General features: G+C 52.3%; 1 non-coding gene across 1 annotated transcript; it reads left to right on the forward strand.

The window, feature by feature from the left end:
- The first annotated feature begins 6,269 nt into the window (after positions 1-6,269).
- TRNAY-AUA (transfer RNA tyrosine (anticodon AUA)) lies at positions 6,270-6,341 on the forward strand. The gene has a single exon. It is a non-coding gene; the product is annotated as a tRNA-Tyr (tRNA).
- The last annotated feature ends 275 nt before the right edge of the window (positions 6,342-6,616 follow it).

Consider the following 6,616-nt stretch of genomic DNA (forward strand, 5'->3'; position numbering starts at 1 on the left):
TCAGGGGCCCAGGCTGAGGGTGGGGTTGGAATAGAGCTGGGACAGAGTGGGGCTGACTTGTGCTCCCTCCATGGGGGCTGGCTCAGCCCCTGAGGTGCCCCTATGAATGTTCCTCTATGTCCTCCTAGGAGTCATACCCCACATTTTGGGAACCACTGAACCCTACTCGCTAAGCAGGGGCTAGTGATGCCAAAGCCCAGGGAAAAGGAGCACAAGTGCGGGGCCCCCAGCAGTGGAACCATGCCCCCCAACACTTCTGTCTGTGGCTCCGCCCCCTTCCACACCTTCCACCCACAGCCCCATCCACTGTCACCTCTGTTCCACCCCTTCCCCCACTAGCCCCACCCTGTCACTCCTTTACCCCTCCACCACTGTGGCCCCAAGACCAGAGAAGCTCTGTTCCCCTACTGCAGCCCCCGGGCCATAGCACGGAGTGGGAGCTCCTCCAGCCCTGGGTCTGACATGGGGGAGAATTTTCCAGGGGGACCTAATTTCTCCAGGGCCCCTAGTCATGGGCCCCACTGTTCCCTGGGTGACACAAGGTTTGGGGAGGCTGAGCCCCCCCCCAAGCCTCCATTACATGCTGCCCAGGCTACCACTGCTCAGTGTGTGGCAAGTCTCACTGTGTTCTCTGCTGTTCATGCTGGGGAGACTGGCTGGCCATAGGGGTGGGGGCCCCCCGGCAGCCACCCAGGGCTCCAGGGGGTCAAAGGGCACCATGTGCCAGTGCAAAGGTGCTCACTGCTCTCCCTGCCCCAATACTCTTCCATGGTCCCTTAGAGGGTTGGGAGGAGCAAGGAGCAACACTATGTGCTCCATGCATCCTGGTCACTTTCCCCACCTGGGCTGTGCTGTGAGGGGAGCATCAGAAGCTGCTGATCTCTGCCCTCCCTTTATGCAGCCTGGCTGAGGAAAGTGACCTGGATGCAGGGAGCATGGATGAAGTCGCTTCTCGCCTCCGCAGCTCCTGAGGGTGCCCGGAGGAGCAGCATTCCAAGGAGGAGGAAGCAGCAATGCCAGCTGCTCTATGCACACAAGTCACTGTCCCAACGTGGGTGCAGGAGCGGGTGCAGGGGTTAGACGTGAAGGGAGTGCAGGACAGGGGCAACGGCTAGTGGCACAGGAAGGGAGTGTGGGAGTTAAGGGCAAAGGGGACACAGTGTAGGAGTTAGGGCATAGGAGAGGCAGGAGTTAGGGGTGAAGGAGGCGCAAGGGTTGGGAGTGCAGGAGCTGGGGGGAAAGGGGGAGGGGGATCATCCAGGGGCGATGGGGAAGTGCCTAAGTACACGTTTAGCCCAGGGCACCATTTCCCCTAATGCTGGTCCTTGATAACATTTCTTGCTGGGAGGGGGAGAGGAGAGAGATGAGGCCTTTTCTCTCTGTTTCTTTCCTCTCCATTTTCTGCTCCTTCCTTCAATTCCAGAAACCTCCCTTGTGTTTCAGACTGTGCAGTGACGCCCTCCCTACCCCGGGCCTCTGGAGCCTTTGGAGCAGAAAGATCCCAGGAGCTGAGGAGGAATCCAGGGGTGAGAAGCTGGCAGGAAGGAGTCCTAGCAGCTCTTCTGGGAACGCAGGGGAGGAATGACTCCCCCTTCTCTAGATTATCCCCATGGGGCTCTGGGGAGCAGGGAGGATTGTGTGATAAATTCCATCCAACATCCCCCTTTGATCCAAGCCGAGGGACATCTCAGCTCTTCATGATCCCCTTGGCAGCACCAAACAAGGGATGTTTTCCACTACCCAGGAGACCCAGCCAGGGACTGATGTGCTAGAAATATGTTGGGAAAGGGACTGTCTGAATTCCCAAGGCAGGGAATGAACAATCTACAGCGACATCATTACCCACAAACACACTCTAACCATGCTCCAGCCAGTAGGGAAATGGGCAGGAATTCTTGCTGTTCAGTCATGGCCACACGTACAGAGCTGCACAGCAGTGAGTGTGCTGGGGAAGCTGGTCTGAGCAAACAATTGGAAATGATCCTTTAGTGAGAACAGAACCAGAGTGTAGAAAGTCCCCTGTGTTAAGTGGTTGTGGCTGAGGGCTTAGTGAGCTGGAGTATGACACCATAGGGGTCTTTCTTTGGAGGTTTGTTTCTTGATAGCTAGGGAAGGCTGGTGTGTGGTGTCTTCATGGCTGTACTTTCAGTGATGCAGGTTTCTCTGTCCCATTGTTCCATGGGCATCCTACTAGATTGCCAGCTGCTTTTCAACTGCAGTGCGGAGACTGTTTGTGTGTGGGGAGAGACAGTGAGTGTGTTGAGGTAGGTAGAAGTGGATCATTATTATCTCTACTTGGAAGAGGGAGAAGCTAAGGTTGAGAAAGGAGAACTGACTTGTCTTAGGTCACACAGCCAGTCAGTGGCAGGGTTGGGAATAGGACCCAAGAGCCCTGATTTTGAAACTAACCATCAGATCTTGAATTTCAGACATTGAATGACCTGAGTAAAGTGCTCTCGGATGAGCTTCAGACCAGCAACAGTGTACAGTAATTATTCAGCAAGTATTTGAGGAGAACTGCAATGTTAGAGAGAATCACGAACTGCTCAGAGACCATTAATGCAGAGAAGCAGCAAAATTCATCAAACATATGACTGGTTATGACTTATTTACTAGGTCTTAAAAGAGAACAAAAAGGACCTGAGTCTCCTCCCTGTCAATAACCCCCTGCTCAGCCAATCAGGGTAGAGACTGAGGACGGGAGGCTGAGGGTTCTCACCAGAGAGCCCAAAGGATGGCCCAGGTCACTGATGGGGATCACTGCCCGAGCAGTATTTCAGCCCCACATTTTTGGGTGGACCTCCCACAGTGGAAGCTGACGAGCACTCCCCCGCAACACACACACACACACACACACACACACACACACACACACACACACACACACACACACACACGTACACCACTCCTGGTGTTCGGAGGGGAACAAGAGAAAGGACAAAAGAAGCAAGAAACAAAGAGACAGGAGGGAGGGAGGGGTGGATGGAGAAAAAGGTGAAACAAAAAGGACAAACCCTAGTGTCCCCAGTGATTCTAAGGGACAAAATCCCAGGTGCGGAATAAAATTCTGCCTCCTTAAGCTCGTGTTTTCCATGCCTAGAATTCAACTGTCACCAGATGGATCAGACTGGACAGGTTTCAAACCTCGAGGAGGCTCTTACCTTCTAAACAGTGAAATCAGGAAAAGGGAAGGAGAAAACTCGAAAGAGGTTCCTCCTGGAGCTCCCGTCTATGAACCTGAATACTCTCTCAGTCCTCAAAGAGAGACTTGAAGAAGGAGACTTGCTGAAGCAAAGCCACAGGGGTCTCTGAGGTTTCCCTGGCGCCTCGCCCCTGTCCTGCCTGGGTGATGTCAGCATCTCTCTGTGAGGTCACCACCTCCCCATCACCTTTGACCAATAGTCTGAGGTCCTGCAAAAGGCCTTTGTGATGTCACTGCCACACTCCTCCCTTGCTGTGCTAATGTCCTGCCCCTGGCCAGGCACTTTGGAGGCTTGAGGTACTCCCTGTGGATCACCCCACTCCAGGAGCGTTCGTTCTAGGAAGCAAGCCGGTAGTTTTGGATCATCTGCAAATTTTGTCACCTCACTGTTTAGCAGATTATTTATGAATATGTTGACTAGTCCTGGTCCCAGTACAGACACCACTTGTTCCCTGTTTCCATCCTGAAAACTGACCATTTAGTCCTACCCTTTGTTTCCTATCTATCTTTTAGCCAGTTATTGATCCATGTGAGGACCTTCCAGAGGTGAAAGTAAGCCAGAATGTTACAGTACGGGGTACCGGCAAGAGCTTCCCCAGGCTGATGATTTAAAGGGACCAGGGCTCCCTGCAGCAGTCGGAGCCTCGGGTCCTTTAAATAATCTCCCAAGCCCCCTTGCCGGAGTCCCAGGGAGCAAATCACTACCGTGGATGCTGCTCTCTCCCGCTTTGCCAACACAGAGCAGGGGCGGCAGAAGCTTCCACACAGTAGGGGGGGCACCATTGTCCAAACTGTGGCACCCCCATGACACCCCTTCCCTAAGGATCCCCACTCACAGCATCTCTTCCCTTGAGGCCACATCCGCAGAATGACTCTTCCTCAAGACTGCACCCTTCCCCCTCATCATTTGTCCTTACAGCAAGTGAAGAGTGGTGGGGCCATGGCCCTCTAAATTCCCTGTTCCAGCACCCCTCACACAGAGCTAAGCAGGCAGCAGCAGTGTGTGTGTGTGTGTCTGTGTGTGTGACAGACAGTGCTCTGCTGAGCTGAGCCAGTGATAGAAGGGGGGATGATGTTAGGGCTGTCCCCTGCCTCAGGACTGGTTGCTTCCAGCAGCTGTCTGAACTTAGAGACAGTGTGCCGACACACTCACTCTTCTGCAATGCACACACTGTCTCTCCCCCCGCCCCACACACATGCTCTCTACCTCACCACTTGCACACTGCAGTTGAAAAGCAGCTGGCAAACTAGTAGGATACCCATAAAACAATTGGATAGAGAAACCTGCATCATGTGATGCTGTACCAGCCCATGAGGCATTGCAAACCCTTCCCAAAGCACCTTGCAGCCAGTTGCACAGTGGGATAGCTACCCACAGTGCACTGCTCTCTGTGGTGATCCAAGAGATGCTAGCGTGGATGTGCTCTGGTGACACAGAGTGGACATGCCACAGCTGTTCAATTAAAACACTTTAACTAAAGCCGCATCACACTTCAGTGTAGGCCAATCTTGAGCCCGAGAGAAGGCCCTGCTCTATTGAAACTGAAGAACTACAAACTCCTCTGTAGTTAGAATGACTCAAACGTGCACAGGGAGACCCCAATGGATTTTTAGTCTATCACCTTTGCCACCCAGCCACAACTACTTGCTTGATAGGGGGCTCTCACTGCACTCTAGTTCTGTTCTCACTGAGTGATCAATTCCAGTTCTTTCCTCAGACCAGCTTCCACAACACACACACTGCTGTGTCGTTGTGTAAGTGTGTCCATGGCTGAACAGCAAGAATTCCTGCTCCCTTCCCTTCTGGCTGGAGCATGAGGAGAATGTGTTTGTGGTTAATGACATTGCTGTAGCTTTTTGTCCATTTCCTGCCTTGATCATTCAGACAGTCCCTTTCCCGTCATATCCCCAGCACATCAGTGATTGCAATAGCAGGGGGCAGGTTTTCTCTGGGGCACTGAGCTTTGCCAGGGGGTTGGTGGCTCCTGTCTTTCCTCACCCTGGAGAAAACTCAGCTTTTTATTCCATCCTTGATGTTTAATGGAATAACAACAGATGACCAAAGAATGAGGTGGACAGGATGGGTCTCAGGAGAGGGGGCATAGAGGTGTGGGCGATGGGCAAGGTGAGTCTCAGAGGAGGGGGCAGAGAGGTGTGGGCAGCAGGCAGACCTTAGAGTAGGGGGTGGAGAGGTGCGAGGAGGCCTTGGGAGAGGAGAGGAGTGAGCGAAAGGTGGACCAGCAGGCCTCAGCCAAAGAGCAGGGGTGAGAAGTGGCCAAATGGGAATGAGGATGGAGCACAGGTGGGGCCTCAGAGGGAGGAGAACGAGGTGGAATGGGGGGACAGCACCATGGTCTGGGCAGGGCCGCCAGAGGATTCAGGGGGCCTCAGGCAAAACAATTTCAGGGTCCCTTCCATAAAAAAGAGTTGCAATACTATAGAATACTATATTCTCTTGGGGGCCCCTGCAGGGCCTGGGGCAAATTGTCCCACCTGCCCCCCCTCTGGGTGGCCCTGCCCTCAGCCTCTCCTCGTAAGTCCTCTGCACCCAAATCATTTTTGCCCTTCCCTAGACTCTCTCCAATTTGTTTCTGTAGTGCGGGAGAGGGGGGTGAAAATTGGACGCAATGCTCCAGATGTGGCCTCACCAGTGCTGAATGGAGGGGAATAATCACTTCCCTCGATCTGCTGACAACGCTCCTACTAATCCAGCCCAATATGATCAGTTACCCATATTGAATGCAGACACAGAAATATTTAATAAATTGGTTCCTGTCCATTCAGGAGGTTATTTCCCACCTATTCATCAATAATGAAGATGCTCTAAGTGGAGGGGAGAGAGCTGTCCTGTCCCTGTAGTTAACCCATCTCCCCGAGAAGTGGTAGCTATGTCAGTGGGGGATGCTATGCTGGTGTGTGTGCAAGCTGTGGTGTCTACATGTATATATAAAGTTTAATCAAACCCTATTTTTAAAATCCCTGTGGTCTGGGAATAGAAAAGGAGCTCTCTGAGGCAGAGCCTGTCCTTCAAAATCCTTAAGATCACTGACTTGCGTATGTAAATGATGGGGGTATAGCTCAGTGGTAGAGTGTTTCACTATAGGTCAAGTGGTCCTTAGTTCAAATCTGAGTACCCCCTTACAAACCTGTTCCTTCATTAAAAATAATTCCATTTCCAGTATGGTCAGGAGCTCCAATGATTAGGGGTCCCTGAAATGGATGGACATACTCAATGCTTTCCTGTGCAAATGCATAGAAACCTAGCAAACATGTCCCTCTGCTGAAATCACTTCTAATCGTCTAGGTTTGTTTTCATCAGTTAAACAAAGGCACATGAAGACACATTTGCAGGTCCTTGGCCTTCATGGGCTACAATGTGCAGAAGAACAAGAACCACATCCACTTGGGAGGGAT

The sequence above is a fragment of the Gopherus flavomarginatus genome, unplaced genomic scaffold (genome assembly GCF_025201925.1).
Source record: "Gopherus flavomarginatus isolate rGopFla2 unplaced genomic scaffold, rGopFla2.mat.asm U_1b, whole genome shotgun sequence".
Lineage (NCBI taxonomy): Eukaryota > Metazoa > Chordata > Testudines > Testudinidae > Gopherus > Gopherus flavomarginatus.